Source organism: Oncorhynchus gorbuscha, linkage group LG03 (genome assembly GCF_021184085.1).
Source record: "Oncorhynchus gorbuscha isolate QuinsamMale2020 ecotype Even-year linkage group LG03, OgorEven_v1.0, whole genome shotgun sequence".
Lineage (NCBI taxonomy): Eukaryota > Metazoa > Chordata > Actinopteri > Salmoniformes > Salmonidae > Oncorhynchus > Oncorhynchus gorbuscha.
The window spans coordinates 84,012,273-84,031,409 of record NC_060175.1 but is presented as its reverse complement, the minus strand read 5'-3'; the positions used below and the strand labels follow the sequence as shown (position 1 = coordinate 84,031,409).

Here is a 19,137-nt window from a genome sequence, read left to right as displayed (position 1 = left end):
ATGCAGCTCGAAGTACATCCACTACTGTGTACTGCGATAGGACAGTTTGTGTCATGGCTGCAGTTGGTGTCTGAGGCACAAAACCTACCATCGTCTCAACTCAGTCATTCACCACGCACTGCCCCACTTACTGATGTAAAACGCTTCAGATTACACAGTCTCTCTCTCACACACACAAGCATGAATGCCTACATTTTATAATCACAGATCAGTGATTAGACACCCACTTTTTTAGATGTTTCTCTGGAGATATCAAAAGGATAGTATAGATCACAGGTCCATCTACAAGGTGCATAACTATCACAACATTCTATCACTTTAACGCAAAAATATACATTGTCCCTGAACCAACATATGACGGTGCTTTGACTGAATTGGCTGTTGAATGTCTGGAGGAGACTGAATTAGACACTGAAGATGTTTCAGGAGAAAAGAGTGACAAGAGATGGAAGAAAGGATTAGAGCAGAGAGTGAAGTTGAGTGGAAGTGAGACGGCTAAGGAGAAATCAGGCTAGTGATTGAGTGGTCGTTAGTCTTCATGGCAAAACAATGCCTTTTCCTTCCCCGAGAGATGGAGGATGTCGGTGATGGCTGCTATTAGCCAGTCAGTCAGTAATGCACCTGAACTCACAGGGCTGTGCCTGGCGGAGGAAATCCAAGGGCTGCAGAGAGCGGAGCAGAGGGAGTCTGAGGCAGGTTGTGTTGTAGACGGACGGACGGACAGCTGGGCTGGGCTCAACCTGCCTCCTCAGATAGCGGCCCCTGAGCCACAGCGCCAGCACTGATTTATTGCTTGTGGCATATCAATTACAGCACCGGCCACAAAACTGGGGCCTCATACTTAAGCAAACGTATACACACTGCATCTTTAACATGGAGGTCATATCAGAGTCTGGGTGAGGGAGGCAAGCCACAGGCAACACCTCACATAGGAGAGGAAAGACTCCATCCTTTACTGTCTATCAATGGCAGACACGCAAACAAACACGTATGTATGCATACACATACCGTTTATGCACTCCCAAGCATACAGATTACACATTTTTATTTGTGTTTTAATACATTTGACCCCCTTTTCGTGGTATCTAATTGTTAGTAGCTACTATCTTGTCTCATCGCTACAACTCCTGTACGGACTCGGGAGAGACGAAGGAGAGCCATGCGTCCTCCGATACACAACCCAACCAAGCCGCACTGCTTCTTAACACAGCGTGCATCCAAACCGGAAGCCAGCCGCACCAATTTGTCGGAGGAAACACTGTGCACCTGGCAACCTGGTTAGCGCGCACTGCGCCCGGCCCACCACAGGAGTCACTAGTGCGCGATGAGACAAGGACATCCCTACCGGCCAAACCCTCCCTAACCCGGACGACGCTAGGCCAATTGTGTGTCGTCCTACGGCAGATCAGAACCGATTACTTCAGAAACTTCAACAACATAGAACTTATATTACAATTCATCTCCAAGGCCTACAGACAAGGAACTAATAGTTCAAATCATATTCACCTCACACTCCTCTACTGGCATTTCACAGGTCTCTGGAGGGAGGGAGGGAGGGAGGGAGGGAGGGAGGGAGGGAGGGAGGGGGAGGGAGGGAGGGAGGGAGGGAGGGAGGGAAGGAGGGAAGGAGGGAAGGAGGGAAGGAGGGAAGGAGGGAAGGAGGGTTGAGGAAATGACAGACTGAGATGAGTCAGAATGTATTGCCTAGCTTACCAGCTGCCATACTAGTATGTATGTTCACAGGGCCAAGCCTCTCAATCCAGCCCAGCAAACCCCATCATAACAGAAGTGTGTTTCTGATGAGAAGGCAAAATCACTGTATGAGCAGCAACACAAGTCAATCTGGCATAAATGTCCCAAAGCAACGAGTGCCTCTGTCAGGGAGGGACAAGGAGGGAGGGAAATAAATAGTGTCTTCACTGGGAAATAAAGAGCTGAAAAAGACAGCAAAACAATACAACTGTTAAATATGCAATTTGAGAGATTAAAACATTTTCGGTTTCAAGTTTTAATGCCATGTGCACAAGTACAGTGAAATGCTTTTCTTGTCAGCTCCAAACCCATCAATGCAGAATATCAAAATCAAAGTAGCACTAAAAATACCAAGGTAGAGCAAAAGCACACAAAATATAAAACAAGAAGAACACAAGAAAGTAAGTAAGCTATGTACAGGGTCAGTTCCAATACCATATTTACAACGTGCATGAATACTGGAGTGTAGGAAATGGTCCCTTTCCCAACAGTTTGCAAATGAGTGTTGAAAAACAGTGTTAGGAAGCAGACAGTGTGTCGTTATTTTATAGGGTTCATGTTCAGTTTTTTGTGATTATTGGAAGGAAATTTAATGGGAGAATTTGTTAGGCTGGGCTCTGGGCAGGCTGGGCTCTGGGGCAGGCTGGGCTCTGGGGCAGGCTGTGCTCTGGGGCAGGCTGGGCTCTGGGGCAGGCTGGAGGCCTGTGAGGCTGCCTGTGTGGCTGGCTGTGAGGCTGTCTGTGAGGCTGGCTGTGAGGCTGCCTGTGAGGCGAGCTGTGAGACTGGCTGTGAGACTGGCTGAGAGGCTGGCTGTGAGGCTGGCTGTGAGGCTGGCTATGAGGCTGGGTGATGAGGCTGGCTGTGAGGCTGGCTGTGAGATTGGCTGTGAGGCTGGCTGTGAGATTGGCTGTGAGGCTGGCTGTGAGATTGGCTGTGAGGCTGGCTGTGAGGCTGGCTGTGAGGCTGGCTGTGAGGCTGGATGTGAGGCTGGCTGTGAGACTTTGCACTGATGGCTGCTGCTGGAGTGCTGCTGTTTCCAGTGTGGCTCTGCTGGCTTTTCATGCAAGGCCCTGAGTAAGAACACTTTGCACTTTTTACACTGTACTGCATTCTATGCCTGACACAGTGACCTCACAGACAGCTGCCTCCACACACACACAAACACCTACCCGCTCCTCGCAAGACGCCAGGCCTCCACATCATTCACACAGACACACACACACTTGTGTTTTTCAGGGATTAGCGCCGACAAGAGATTCTGCCCCATCAAGGATACATCGACTCAATGGCAGTTCAGTTCAGTTGGCCACTGAAGCAGCCAGACAGCTAGGCCTCTCAATCCTGCACACGTGTGACACACACTCACACACACCAACAGCTTCATGGGGTAACAGGTGCTGACACAGACATACAGTCATTCACAGTGATAAAGGCTGGGAGTTAGAATCCTTAGAGTGAGTATGTACAGTAAGTATGTACAGTATGTTGATATTGTGAAATCCTCCTGAGTTGAGGGATTTAAAGGATCAAATATATTCTGAACCAGACTGGACTCATGTCCTCACGTCCACTACCACTGCAGGCCAAACACAATGCACTCCAGACCAAACACAGTACACTATAGACCAAACACAATGCACTCCAGACCAAACACAGTACACTATAGACCAAAACCAGTACACTACAGACCAAACACAATACACTACAGACCAAACACAATGCACTCCAGACCAAAACCACTACACTACAGACCAAACACAGTACACTACAGACCAAACACAGTACACTACAGACCAAACACAATGTACTCCAGACCAAACACAGTACACTATAGACCAAAACCAGTACACTACAGACCAAACACAGTACACTACAGACCAAACACAATGCACTCCAGACCAAACACAGTACACTATAGACCAAACTGCAGACCAAACCAGTACACTACAGACCAAACAGTACACCTCAGACCAAACACTACAGACCAAACACAGTACACACAGTACACAGACCAAACACACAACTCAGACCAAACACTACACAGACCAAACACAGTACACTACAGACCAAACACAATGCACTGCAGACCAAACACAATGCACTGCAACCAAACACAATGTACTCCAGACCAAACACAATGCACTCCAGACCAAACACAATGCACTCCAGACCAAACACAATGCACCTCAGACCAAACACAATGCACTGCAGACCAAACACAGTACACTGCAGACCAAACACGGTACACTACAGACCAAACACGGTACACCACGGACCAAACACAACACTACAGACCACCTCAGACAAACACAGTACACTACAGAAACACAGACCAAACACCTCAGACCAAACAAACACAGACCAAACACAGTACACCACAGACCAAACAAACACAGACCAAACACAGTACACCACAGACCAAACACGGTACACCACAGACCAAACACAATGCACCTCAGACCAAACACGGTGCACCACAGACCAAACACAGTACACCACAGACCAAACACGGTACACCACAGACCAAACACGGTACACTTCAGACCAAACACGGTACACCACAGACCAAACACCTCAGACCAAACACGGTACACCTCAGGACCAAACACGGTACACTACAGACCAAACACGGTACACCACAGACCAAACACGGTACACCACAGACCAAACACGGTACACCTCAGACCAAACACGGTACACCTCAGACCAAACACGGTACACCTCAGACCAAACACGGTACACCTCAGACCAAACACGGTACACTTCAGACCAAACACAGTACACCTCAGACCAAACACGGTACACCTCAGACCAAACACGGTACACCTCAGACCAAACACGGTACACCTCAGACCAAACACGGCAGACTACAGACCAAACACAGCACACTATAGACCAAAGACAGTCTCTTGGGGTATGTCTCTATAAGCTTGGCACATCTAGCTATTGGGATTTTTGCCCATTCTTCAAGGCAAAACTGCTCCAGCTCCTTCAAGTTGGATGGTTCCGCTGGTGAACAGCAATCTTTAAGTCATACCACAGATTTTCAATTGGATTGAGGTCTGGGCTTTGACTAGGCCATTCCAAGACATTTAAATGTTCCCCTTAAACCACGCAAGTGTTGTTTTAGCTGTATGCTTAGGGTCATTGTCCTGCTGGAAGGTGCATCTCCATCCCAGTCTCAAATCTCTGGAAAACTGAAACAGGTTTCCCTCAAGGATTTCCCTGTATTTAGCACCATCAATCATTCCTACAAATCTGACCAGTTTCCCAGTCCCCGCCGATGAAAAACATCCACACAGCATGATGCTGCCACCACCATGCTTCCCTGTGGGGATGGTGTTCTCGGGGTGATGAGAGGTGTTGGGTTTGTGTCAGACATAGCATTTTCCTTGGTGGCCAAAAAGCTCAATTTTAGTCTAATCTGACCAGAGTACCTTCTTCAATATGTTTGGGGAGTCTCCCACATGCCTTTTGGCGAACACCAAACGTGGTTGCTTATTTTTTTCTTTACACAATGGCTTTTTTCTGGCCACTCTTCCGTAAAGCCCAACTCTGTGGAGTGTACGGCTTAAAGTGGTCCTATGGGACAGATACTCCCATCTCCGCTGTGGAGCTTTGCAGCTCCTTCAGGGTTATCTTTGGTTTCTTTGTTGCCTCTCTGATTAATGCTCTCCTTGCTTTGTCCATGAGTTTTGGAGGGCGGTCCTCTCTTGGTAGGTTTGTTGTGGTGCCATATTCTTTCCATTTTTTAATAATGGATTTAATGGTGCTCCGTGGGATGTTCAAGTTAAAGAAGATAGATACACGGGGTCGTATCAAACTGTACCTCTAGTATTTTCTGTGCAGCAGAAGGGAGATTGCAATCTGGCAATCTCCCTACAGCTCCAAAATACATGCATATAGGTTCCACTTTCAGAGGTACATCTTTTACAGTTAGGAGACATATCTGTTTTCATTCTATGGTGTCTCAAAGGAGTATAATAAAATTTGTACAAAAATTTGTAATTAGATTCTTTCATTTTTACACTGGTAGAGGAGCAGTATACCCTGTCGCAAACCTCCGCCCATAACTCATCACTGATAGTCAGACCAAGGTCCTTTTCCCAGATTATTTTCAAAGGAGTAAAGGAGGAGCTTCCTTTCTCAGAAAGGAGTCTATAGATGTAAGATATTTTGCCTTTAATGGATTGTGCTGTGACAAGAAGGGTTTCAACTTCATTCAACTGAGTTCTAAACCTCCTCTTGGGGGTAAATGAGGAAATTACATGTCTAATTTGAAGATATTTTTTTTTTAAATGGGATCTTGGCACATCGAATTCACTGCAGAGCTCTTGAAAGGATTTCAGTGTAGTGGTTTTCTAATGAAATAGGTCTGAAAAGGTCCTGATTCCTAGAGTATGCCAAAGATTAAAGTTGGCATCCCTCAGGGCTTTTGGCAAGGTTGCCTACTATAGGCGAGTGAGAACATATTTGGGAGGAAATGCCCAGGTATTTCTTACAGTCCTTCCACGCTAGTAGGGTGCTGTAAATCACAAAGGTTTTGGCTATGTTGCCCACTTCACTAAAGTTATTAATGAATATAATCCATGTTAGCATGTTGTGGATTTGGGCAGACCAGTAGTACAATTGAAGGGAGGGAAGGGCAAGACCACCTTTAGATTCAGGTTTTGATAAAGTGGAAAACTTGATCCTAGGTTTTTTATTGCCCCATATAAATTTGGTGATGCTTTGGTTAGTTGTTTTGAAGAAGGAAACTGGGAGATAGCATGGGAGCATCTGAAATAAGTAGTTCAGTCTAGGGAGGACGTTCATACGGATTACATTAATTCTTCACATTAATTCTACCTATTCCCACTAAGCTAATTGGGAGGGAGATCCAGGTTTGGAGATCGTTCTTGATTCGATCCAGGAGTGGAAGATAATTTTCCTTAAAAAGGCTATTCAGACCTGGTGTTATGAAGATCCCGAGGTATTGAAACCCCTGTGTTTTCCATTGGAAAGGACAAAGTGTCTTCATAGAGCTGGTGAGTGTAATATTGAGAGGGCAGACAGTGGATTTGTTAAAATTGATCTTATAACCTGAAAAATTGCCATACTGAGCAATTGTGTCTAAAATGAGAGGGAGGGATTTCTCAGGGTTGGATATGTAGAGCAAGACATCATCCGCGTAAAGCGAAATCTTGTGCTGCAGGCCACCTGCAGAAACACCCATAATACTTGGATTGCTCCTTATCAGCTCTGCCAGAGGCTCCGCCCCCAACAAGTAGAGCAGCGGGGACAGCGAGCACCCTTGTCTTGTGCCCCATTCCAGAGGGAATCTGTCAGAGTTCAGTCCATTAGTAGTCACCATGGCATTTGGATGAGAGTATAGTGATTTGATCCATTTAATAAAATTTGGGCCCATATTGAACTTTTCTAAGACTGAAAACAGAAAGCTCCACTCCATCCTGTCAAACGTCTTCTCAGCATCCAGTGAAGCCAGCAGGACAGGGGTCTTTTGTGCGTTTACTTGATCAATAATATCAAAAGGACGGTGAATGTTATCAGAAGAGTATCTGTCTCTAATAAATCCAGTTTGGTCCGCTTTTATTATTTTGGGAAGAAGAGTGTTTAGTCTTTTGGCGAGCAATTTGGTAATTCATTTATAGTCGAAATCCAACAAGCTTATGGGCCGGAAGGACGAGCAGGATAGGGGGTCCTTGTCCTTTTTTAGCAACACTGTAATGCGAGCTGTGTGCATTGAGTCTGGGAGAACTCCGTTTTTGCAAAAATCCTCCAGCATTGGCATGAAGATAGGGCTGAGCTAGGGCCAAAAAGCTTTGTAGAACTCTCTGGGGAATCCATCTGGGCCTGGGGACTTATTAGGTGGCATGGAGGTAATTGCCTCCAGGATCTCCTCAGAAGTGAAGGGGGAGTTGAGATCTTCCTGGTCGGTCTCTGATAGTTTAGGTAGCGAGATTCCCTCTAGGAAAGAGTGGAGTTCTGCATCTGTGTGTTTTCTCTCAGAGGTATATAGTTTGCAGTAAAAATCATGAAAAGTTAAATTGATCTTTTTTTGGGTCATATGTGATCTCGTCCTCTGCTGTTCGGATAGCCATGATTGTACGCTCTGACTGCTCCTTTTTTAATTGGTAAGCAAGCAATCTACTGGGCCTATTGCTATACTCATGGTATTTCTGTTTAGTAAAGAAAACTTTTTTTATCTCCCGAGTGTAGTCCAAATTCAGTTTGGCTTTGGCTGCTTTAAGATGACTCCAGGAGGTGCTGTCTAGTGATTGTTTATGTATTTTTTCACAGCATTCCAGCTCCCTCTCAAGATCTAGCCTGTGTGCTTCCATTGCTTTTTTCTTAGAAGAAGCATATGCAATTAGATGAACTCTTAGTGTGGCTTTAGCAGCGTCCCACATTGTGGCCGGAGAAACAGGAGAATCTTTATTGTCTTGTGTGTAGTTGTCTATCCATGTAGTTACCAATGTATGAAACTCGTCATTTGATAGCATGGAGGTGTTGAATTTCCAGCTCTTTGACCTCGGGATGTTTTTGCAGAGGTCAAAGCGGAGGTGGACAAAGGCGTGATCTGAAAGTGCTATGGGTCCGATTGTACAAGTGGCTGAATTTATTAAACTCTTTGGGATAAAAATGTAATCTATACGGGAGTAGGTGTTATGGACATTAGAGTAGTATGTATAGTCCATAGATGAGCTATTATTCTCTCTCCAGATATCTATTAGTCCCATCTCTTTAGTAAGAGATTTCAACATCTTTGCAGATCTAGGATTTGTGGTGGGGACTTGAGATGATTTGTCTAGGGTTGGGTTAAGGGTACAATTAAAATCTCCGGCCACCACACCAAAGGAGACACAATGCTCATTGAACAGGGTTATAATTTTTGACATGAAGGCAGGAGTATCTGTGTTAGGGGCGTATATGTTTAATATAGTAATTGGTTGACCATATAGTGACCCAGTTATCAAAATAAATCTCCCCTCCGGATCAGATATGCTTTTGTCTATTATGAATGGAACATTTTTATGGATAAGTATGGCTGTGCCTCTACTGTTTGATTTGAAAGATGAGAAATAAACCTGTCCCACCCAAGCTCTGCGGAGTTTGGCATGTTCAGCATCACAGAGGTGTGTCTCTTGTAATAGCGCGATGTCTGCTTTTTCTGTTTTAGAGCACATAGTATCTTTTTTTCATTTTATTGCATGCCCTACACCATGGCAGTTCCATGTCAATAGAGGTACTAGTCATCGTCATCGAGCAGTAATCGAACTTTAGTGCAAGTCATCGCTGGGTAAAAGTGGATAGTAATTACAGCTGCGTTCACATAAAAGGAAAATAAATGGTGTACATAAAATAATCATCTCTGAACACCCCAGCCGAGTTCCAAAACAACTCGACACATCCCGTTGGATCTATTACCCTCCCTGCTCAGTCTCAATTCTGTGTTCCGAATAAAACAAAAACCGGGAACAGTTAGCAACGCACAACGTCTCCCTCTCCCCACCAAAGAAATGCCTCATCCTCCACCCCGCATTGAGTAAATAACACAGTTGCCCTCGTCCAGACCACAATAAAAGAGGGGAGAAAAATAAAATCAATAGCCCAGCCTACATATACCTCCCCCAAGGGACATAGGGAACCCCAGGTAATAATAGCAACAACAAAAAAACAGGGAAATAAAAGTAGGCTGAAACATTAGTAGGCCTAGGTTAGGCTATACAGCCCATCCCTCTCAGTTAAAGGAAAATAAATATCAATTGGACGGCTATAATGACATTTAGGGGGTGGGTCTCTGGATATCGGCTATATGTCGTCTTACCTCCTTTAGTAATGGCATTAATCGCATTTAGTATTTGGTCTTTCTCATTGGCCAGGACTATCTTTCAAAAAACGTTTTGCCTCTTTGGGAGTTTTGAAGTGTCGCAAGGCTCCTTGGTGAAGAATCCTGAGCTCGTTTGGGTATTTGAATCCCCTGAAGATGCCTCGGTCAATGGAGTATTTCTTCACCTCATCAAATTCTCTGCGCTTTCGGCGTATTCCAGCTGACAGGTCCTGGTGTAAAGTGAGTTTGGCGTTTCCCACTGTGATGGTGTTGTTTTTCGCCACCTGTAGGACTCGTTCCTTATTGGTGAATCTCAGGAAACGTATGGTGATTGGGCACGGTGGTTGTCTGGCTGCTGGTGGGGGCCTCAGTGCTCGGTGAGCTCTCTCGAGTTCTATGGGCCTGTCGGTGGACATGTGGTTGTCTGGCTGCTGGTGGGGGCCTCAGAGCTCGGTGAGCTCTCTCGTGTTCTATGGGCCTGTCGGTGGACATGTGGTTGTCTGGCTGCTGGTGGGGGCCTCAGTGCTCGGTGAGCTCTCTCGGTTCTATGGGCCTGTCGGTGGACATGTGGAGCCACTCGGGAAGTTTGTCTTGCAGGTAGCGGATCAGTGGCATGTTTCCCTCTTCTTTTTCGCCCAGATTGAATAGAACACAATTATTCCTTCGCCCCCTGTTTTCCAGGTCCCCTGTTTTCTCTTCCAGATGCTTGATTTTCTTTTTAGCATATGCTATTGTTTCCATGGCATCTGTCAATAAGTTTTCCATGGATAGGATTCGCCCCTCTGCCTCATCCAGGCGCCCGGCGTTTATGGTTATCTTGTTGTTGATGTCAGGCAAAGCGTTTTCCAGGATTGTCACCTTGCCCCCTATCACACTGAGCTGAGAGTTGATGGCATCTAATTTGGTGTTTAGTTCTGTACGTTGGGATCTCAACTCAGAAAGGATGTCTTCGACAGAGTGCGAGGTTGGCATTCGTTGTGCCTCGTGGGGGAGCGGGTTCTCTTGCTCCTGGCTAATGGCGCTAGTTTTTTCTGAAGCTAGCTTCTTCTTGGAGGCTTTTTCCGTCGCTAATACTCAAGTCCGGGTAAAAATGTCACCTGTAGTGTCGCCTTTTGTAGCCGCCATGACTTTTTCTTACTAAAGCTAAATGAGTGTGAACTTGGAGTGGAGGTCAGATTAGGAATTGGAAACTACTTGTGCGGAGCTCTTAGTTCATGCGGCCATCTCGTTCAAGGGTCACGTGATCCCTCACAAGTATATATATTTTAAACCTGCATATTTAGTTAATATTGCCTGCTAACATGAATTTCTTATAATTAGGGAATTTGTTTCACTTCTCTTGTGTTCCGTGCAAGCAGTCGGGGTATATGCAGCAGTTTGGGCCGCCTGGCTCGTTGCGAACTGTGTGAAGTCCATTTATTCCTAACAAAGACCGTAATTAATTTGCCAGAATAGTACATAAATATGACATAACATTGAAGGTTGTACAATGTAACAGCAACATTTAGACTTAGGCATGCCACCCCTTAGATAAAATACGGAACGGTTACATATTTCACTGAAATAAAAAACGTTTTGTTTTCGAAATGATAGTTTCCGGATTCGACTATATTAATGACCAAAGGCTCGTATTTCTGTGTGTTATTATGTTATAATTAAGTCTATGATTTGATATTTGATAGAGCAGTCTGACTGAGCGATGGTAGGCAGCAGCAGGCTTGTAAGCATTCATTCAAACACCACTTCCGTGGGTTTGCCAGCAGCTCTTTGCAATGCTTCAAGCATTGAGCTGTTTATGACTTCAAGCCTATCAACCCCTGAGATTAGGCTGGTGTAACCGATGTGAAATGGCTAGCTAGTTAGCGGGGTGCGCGCTAATAGCGTTTCAATCAGTGACGTCACTCGCTCTGAGACTTGGAGTAGTTGTTCCCCTTGCTCTGCAAGGGCCGCGGATTTTGTGGAGCGATGGGTAACGATGCTTCGAGGGTGGCTGTTGTCGATGTGTTCCTGGTTCAAGCCCAGGTAAGGACGAGAAGAGGGAAGTAAGCTATACCGTTACACTGGCAATACTAAAGTGCCTATAAGAACATCCAATAGTCAAAGGTATATGAAATACAAATGGTATAGCGAGAAATAGTCCTATAATTCCTATAATAACTACAACCTAAAACTTCTTACCTGGGAATATTGAAGACTCATGTTAAAAGGAACCACCAGCTTTCATATGTTCTCATGTTCTGAGCAAGGAACTTAAACGTTAGCTTTCTTACATGGCACATACTGCACTTTTACTTTCTTCTCCAACACTTTGTTTTTGCATTATTTAAACCAAATTGAACACATTTCATTATTTATTTGAGGCTAAATTGATTTTATTGATGTATTATATTAAGTTAAAATAAGTGTTCATTCAGTATTGTTGTAATTGTCATTATTACAAATAAATGTAAAAAAATTGTCAGATTAATCGGTATCTGCTTTTTTTTTAAGAAGTAATTTTTGTTCACTTCACTTCACCAATTTGGAATATTTTGTGTATGTCCAATACATACGAAAAACACCAAGGGGGATGAATACTTTTGCAAGGCACTGTATATTCCTGTGACCACTGTGCTGTGGGAAAGCACTCCTAAAAAACAACAAACTGTGTCTCTGTGAAGATGGCAGTGTCATAATAAACTCTAAGGCACTCCAAGGAGAAAGCTATAAAGGAGGCTGCCTAGCCTGGGTATTTGGTCTGGCTGCTTAAAATCCACGGTCGCCTGACCTCCCAGGGAAGGTAGAGTCCAAAGCTATCACACTGCAGGAGCACAGCAATCACACAGCATTGCAAAAACCAACTAGCTGGCGACTGAGAATGGGATAGATCAATCATTCTAGAAACCAACAGTTTGTTGCATTGTATGCACCCACATGCACTCAAAAGACACATTCAAACACTGCCAATACCATACACCATACCATGCATTTATATAGTCCCCAAACATGTGTTGTCGTTGGTATGTCACCTAATAACAATGTGATATGAGTGTGGTAGAGCCTGGGAGATACAGCAGTAAAGCAGCCACCCTCCTGCGGAATAGACAGAGTCAACACCCTCTCTCTTTGGATAGTCTAATACATTTCTGACAATGACCTCATTTTATAGCAGGAGTTAAAACTCCACAGCATAAAACCAGTTTCAGTTGCATTAACTGAAGTCCGAAAGAAGACAAATACCCTTATTCTTCCCTGAAGGCTGGGCATCTACATCCACTTTCCATTTGTGCATGGCAGAAGTATAGAAGTGTTCTCTCTCACTCTTTTCCTCCTTCTCTATCCCTCTTCTCCCTCTCTCCCTCGCTCAGTCTCTCTCCCTCCCTTTACCTCTCTCTCTGCCTGATGAGAGGGAAGCGATCCCTGATACAGGCTGAGAGCCGACTTTTGACCGAGCAATACAAGCCTAACAGGACCAACTAATTTTCTTAAATAGCACAACTACCACACTGCAGTTTGGAGCCACCTTCGATTATCTACAGCAAATTCCATGATAAAATACAACCTTTCTGGATTTTTAGAAGCACTTAAAAACACTTCAGGGATTCTCTTTAGCATACAGTCAGAGGGATTTCAAATCCCAGAACAAGGCCTGTGAGGGAGAGCAGCTAGGTTTTTCAGCACACATTCCCAGTACTAGATCACATCCTCAGGCACTGTGCATTCTCCACTCACTGGCCTATTTACTTAAGTGTGTGTGTGTGTGTGTGTGTGTGTGTGTGTGTGTGTGTGTGTGTGTGTGTGTGTGTGTGTGTGTGTGTGTGTGTGTGTGTGTGTGTGTGTGTGTGTGTGTGTGTGTGTGTGTGTGTGTGTGTGTGTGTGTGTGTGTGTGTGTGTGTGTGTGTGTTAAGCAAGGACAATTGTCTCTCATGGGGACATCTGCCATATCTGCATGGGGGCAAAGGCTATTTTAAGCTTAGGGGTTAGGTTTAGGGATACAATTATGGTTAGGGGTTAGAGTAAGGGGTCAGGGTTAAGGTTAGGGATATAATTAGGTTTAGGGTTAGGGAAAATAGGATTTTGAATGGAAATACATTTTAGGTCCCCGCGAGGATAGAAGAACATAACGTGTGTGTGTGCACGATCGTGTGCATGTGTACATGTTTATAAAGTTGTTCTTGACATGTTTAAGAAAGTGTTTGTATGCATTGGCTTAGGGATGTATGGGTTTGCACAGTGCCTTCAGAAAGTCTTCATACCCCTTGACTTATTCCACATTTTGTTGTGTTACAGCCTGAATTCAATATGGATTAAATATATTTTCTTCCTCACCCATCTTGTCATGTTTTGTCATTTATTATCATGTCTTGTCCCTGTGCTCCCCATTCTATTCGTTTCCCTCTGCTGGTCTTATTAGGTTCTTTCCCTCTTTCTATCACTCTCTCGCTCTCTCTTCTCTCTATTTCGTTCCTGCTCCCAGCTGTTCCTATTCCCCTAATCATCATTTAGCCTTCCCACACCTGTTATCCTTTTCCCTGATTAGAAATGTTTTTGTCGGTTCCTTTTAGAATTCAGTTTTCATGCCCCTAGTCAATACATGTTAGAATCAGATTTGCCAGTGATTACAGGTGTGAGTCTTTCTGGGTAAAGTGCCTTCCTAAGAACAACCTGCTGTTCACCTGCTGTTCAAGATGAGTCTCCGGTTTGTCCTCGTCATTTCGAGTGAAAGTTGTGTTTTTTGATTGTATTTACTTTACTGGATTAAAGACTCTGTTTTAAGTCACAGTTTTCCAGAAGGAAACTGTAGATGTGTCATGCTCGGCAGACAGGTATCCTCTCGCCATGCCGTGGAGAACCTGGCCCCAGGTTTCACTGGCCCACGTCTCGTGCCACCACTTCCTGGCCTGCCGATCCAGAACCTAGGGTTAATAAACCTTGTGGAATTATGTTTTTCACACAGTGTGAGATTGTGTTCTCTCTCCAACCCAACATTCATAGACAATGTTAAACGTCATTTCATTACTGGCTTTCGAGAATGGGGCACAGCTATCTGGGAGGCAAGGGCTGATTGCTCTAACAAGTTCCAGAACTTTAAAGAGGAGAAGTTTTTCAGGAGGGAGGCTTAAAGGGCCCTGGCTTCCTTATGCCAAGGTGAACGGTCCATAACGGATTATTCTATTGAGTTTCGCACTCTTGCTGCCTCTAGTGAGTGGAAAGCCGGCTCTCTCTCGCTCGTTTTCTGGAGGGACTCCACGCAGTGGTTAAGGATGAATTCTCTCCCGGGAGGTTTTAGATGTGGATGATTGCTCTCGCCATCCGCATAGAACGACGGGTAGATCTTCGTCACCGGGCTCGTGGAAGAGAGCTCCATCAACGGTGTTTCCCTGCTCCGCATCGCAACCATCTCCCTCCTCTGGCTCAGAGACTGAGCCCATGCAGCTGGGAGTCGCATCTCGACTAAGGAGAGGGAACGGAGGATCACCAACCGCCTGTGCCTCAGGGAGTTGCTGGACATTTTGTTAATTCATGTCCAGTAAAAGCCAGAGCTCATCTGTAAGCGGAGGGCTACAGGTGAGCGCAACTACTCAAGTCTCTCCATCAAAGTCCTGTAAACTTTTGTCGGTCCATCTACGCTGGACAAGGGAGCTACATGTTTCTGGGGCTGAGGGTTGTTTCATGACTGGGTTCGGAAACATGACATTCCTTTCTGCCTCCACCAGACAGTCATCTTCCCAGTATCAGATTTGAGAAACCTACCTTTAACCCTCACAGTATCTGGTTGAGACTAACCACCATTTACACCTGTTGTTTTGGGTCATCCCTGGCTAGTATGTCATAATCCTTCTATTAATTGGTCTAGTAATTCTATCCTATCCTGGAACGTTTCTTGTCATGTGAAGTGTTTAATGTCTGCCATCCCTCCCGTTTCTTCTGTCCCTACTTCTCAGGAGGAAGATTTGAGGAGTGCCGGAGGAATATCATGATCTGCGCACGGTCTTCAGTCGGTAGTCTCCTTCAAAAATTGTTATTGATCTCCTTCCGGGGACCATTATTCTCACGAACAGAGGATTCCATGCACCTCATTATGTGACTTGTTAATCACGGTTAATTTGTTATTTGCAGGGAGCCAGGTGCTTGCCTTACCATAACAAGAGGGGGACGAGTGAAAACGGCGTTTAACACTCCGTTAGGCATTTTGACCGGGTTCTGCCGTTCGGACATTTCAATGCGCCTTTTCAGGCATTAGTTAATGATAGAGACATGCTGAACATCTTTGTTTTTGTCATCTTGACGATAAAAAAAAAGAAAGCGCCTTTTGAAAAACTGAGAACTTTTCATGTCTCCTCCGTTACTTTTCTTTGATTTCCAATGGCATTCAGATGGATTGAGTAAGTCCAAGCTGTCAAAAAAATCTCAACTTAATCGATTCGTAAAAACTTCTGTCAAGACGTGTTTTAAAGTGGTCCGGTTCCAGCTTTTGATCTTCTAAAAGAACGTTTTACGTCCGCTCCTAGACTCCTGACGTTAGACAATTCATTGTCGAGGTTGACTTCAGAAATAAAGCCATTCTATCCCAGCGCTTCCAGGCGATAAGGTTCATCCTTGCGCTTATTTTTCCATTGCCATCACCAACTATGATGTAGGTAACCGTGAACTGCTCGCCATTTAGCCCTAGGCGAAACAGTGGTTGATTGGACAGTCCAACTGTTCTGGTAAGTTCAATTAATTGGACATGATTTGTTATAGCAAGAACAGCCTGATCCTTATCCCGTCTGTTTAGTTCTTCTGTGGCTTCTACTGATCCCGAGGGGATTCTTCCTTATGGGCGTGTTGTCGGGTTAACAGTCTGGGGAATTGAAAGACAGGTTAAGCAAGCACCAGCACATGAGGCTTGGAAGCTGAATGGTCATGTGTTCGAGGCACTCTTGTCAGAACTGGGGGCCGACCAGGAAAATGTCTGCTGCATTGACAGTCCCTCAGAATTCCTTCTCGACCATGGTCTGGCCCTAGACTTCATTACCGGTCTGCCTTTGTCTGCGGGGAAGACTGTGATTCTTACGGTTGTCTAGGAGGCGGCACATTTCATTCCCTCGCTAAACTTCCTTCCTCTAAGGAGACGGCACAAATCATTTTCGAGAATGTATTCAGAATTCATGGCCTCCGTTAACGCCGTTTCAGACAGAGGCCCGCAATTCACGTCCAGTTTTGGAGGGAGAGTTTGATTGGGTTGTCTCTCTTCCGGGTTTCATCCCCAGTCCAACTGAGGGCCAATCAGACGATTGGTCAAAGCAGCCTTTCTTTCAGAAATGGGCAGAAACCAAGATTGAATCATGCTTCCTTCTGTCTGGGGACTGGGAGACTGGGTTACCAGCCTCCTCTGTTCTCATCCCAGAGAGCGTTCCTCGAGGGAAAGATGACCTTTGGACAGGGCACAACTGTGAGAGCCGCCAATAAAGCAGGATTAAGAGTCCAAGGTATTGTTGCGGCCAGAAACCAACCTTCCTCTTACGACAGAGTTGACTCCGCGGTTCATTGGTGACCTGTCTCCCAGAATGGGCGACTGCTTCTTCCGCGACAGGTCCATCCTGTCTTCCATGTCTCCTGTGTTAAGCCCTTTCTTCGCACCCCGTTCGTCTTCCCTCCCCCTCCCAATCGAGACCACCTATTTACAAGGTACATAAGATCATGGACATGCGTTCTCCCGGGGACGGGGTCAAATACTTAGTGGATTGGGAGGGTTACGGTCCAGGAGAGGAGTTGGGTTCCGTCTCGGGAGCTGGACCGTTCACTCATTGATGATTTCCTCCGTTGCCGCCAGGATTCTCTCGAGTGCGCCAGGAGGCGCTCGGTGAGTGGGGGTACTGTCATGTTTTGTCATTTATTATCATGTCTTGTCCCTGTGCTCCCCATTCTATTCGTTTTCCCCTCTGCTGGTCTTATTAGGTTCCTTTCTATCCCCTCTCCCCCTCCTCTCTCACGTTGTTCCTGCTCCCAGCTGTTCCTATTCCCCTAATCATCATTTAGCCTTCCCACACCTGTTCCCGATCCTTTTCCCTGATTAGAGTCCCTATTTCTCTCCTTGTTATTCGTTTCTGCCCTGTCGGTTCCTTGTCTAGAATTCACCGTGCTGTGTTTGTGTATCGCCCTGTCGTGTCGTGTTTTCCTCAGATGCTGCGTGGTGAGCAGGTGTCTGAGTCTGTTTGGTTCAAACCTTCCCGAGGCAACCTGCTGTTCACCTGCTGTTCAAGATCGAGTCTCCAGTTTGTCCTCGTCATTTCGAGTGAAAGTTGTGTTTTTTTGATTGTATTTACTTTACTGGATTAAAGACTGTTTTCGCCAAGTCGCTTTTGGGTCCTCTTTCACCTGCATGACACATCTACACACAATATCCCAGAAATGTTTGCTAATTTAAAGTATTCATGCCCCTTAGTCAATACATGTTAGAATCACATTTGCCAGTGATTACAGAAGTGAGTGTTTCTGGGTAAAACTCTAAGAACAGTACTAGTGCTGAGTAATAGCGCTTTTTGAGGTCGGTTTGGTTTCGGTTTGATAATCACAAAATAATCACAGTTTTCCAACTGTAGATGTGTTCATGCAGAAGGTATCCTCACTACCTCCCCTCACTGGCCCACACACTCTATCCTGTAAAAGTGGAATTATGTTTTTACACATTTTTACAAATTCATAGAAAATGTAAAGCTATTTCTTTATTATGACAAGCCTCAATAAGTTCAGGAATAAAAGTGTGCTTAACCAGTCACATAATACGTTGCATGAACTCTCTCTGTGTGCAATAATAGTGTTTAACATGATTTTTAAATGACTACCTTATCTATGTACCCCACACATATCTGCCTCAGTCCAGCAGTAAATTTCAAACACAGATTAAACCACGAAGACAAGGGAGGTTTTCCAATGACTGGTATAGTCTGCTTTCCACCAGACACTGGGAGATGGGAAACCTCCTTTCGTCTTTGTGGTTGAACCTGCATTTGAAATTCACTGTTCGACCGAGGGACCTTACAGATAATTGTATGTGTGGGGTACAGGGAGGAGGTAGTCATTCAAAAATCATGTTAAACACTATTATTGCACACAGAGTGAGTCCATGCACCTCATTATGTGACTTGTTAATCACATTTGTTATTTAGGCTTGCCATAACAAAGGGGTTGAATACTTATTGACTCAAGACATTTCAGCTTTTCATTTATAATTCATTTGAAAAAAAAAAAAAAGAAAATGAAAAACAGAACTCCACTTTGACACAATGGGTTATTGTGAGTAAGCCAGTGACAAAAAAATCTCAACTTAATCGATTAAAAAATAAAGTATTCAGTATTCAGACCCTTTGCTATGAGACTCGAAATTAAGCTCAGGCGCATCCTGTTTCCATTGATCACCCGTGAGATGTTTTTACACCTTGATTGGAGTCCAACTGTGGTAAGTTCAATTAATTGGACATGATTTGTCTATATAAGGTCCCACAGTTGACAGTGCATGTCAGAGCAAAAACCAAGCCATGAGGTGGAAGGAATTGTGTCGAGGCACAGAACTGGGGAAGGATACCAAAAAA

At 44.8% G+C, this 19,137-nt stretch overlaps 1 pseudogene; it reads right to left on the bottom strand.

The window, feature by feature from the left end:
* Positions 1-19,137, bottom strand: part of LOC124032080 — a 292,998-nt pseudogene that overhangs the window by 251,802 nt on the left and 22,059 nt on the right.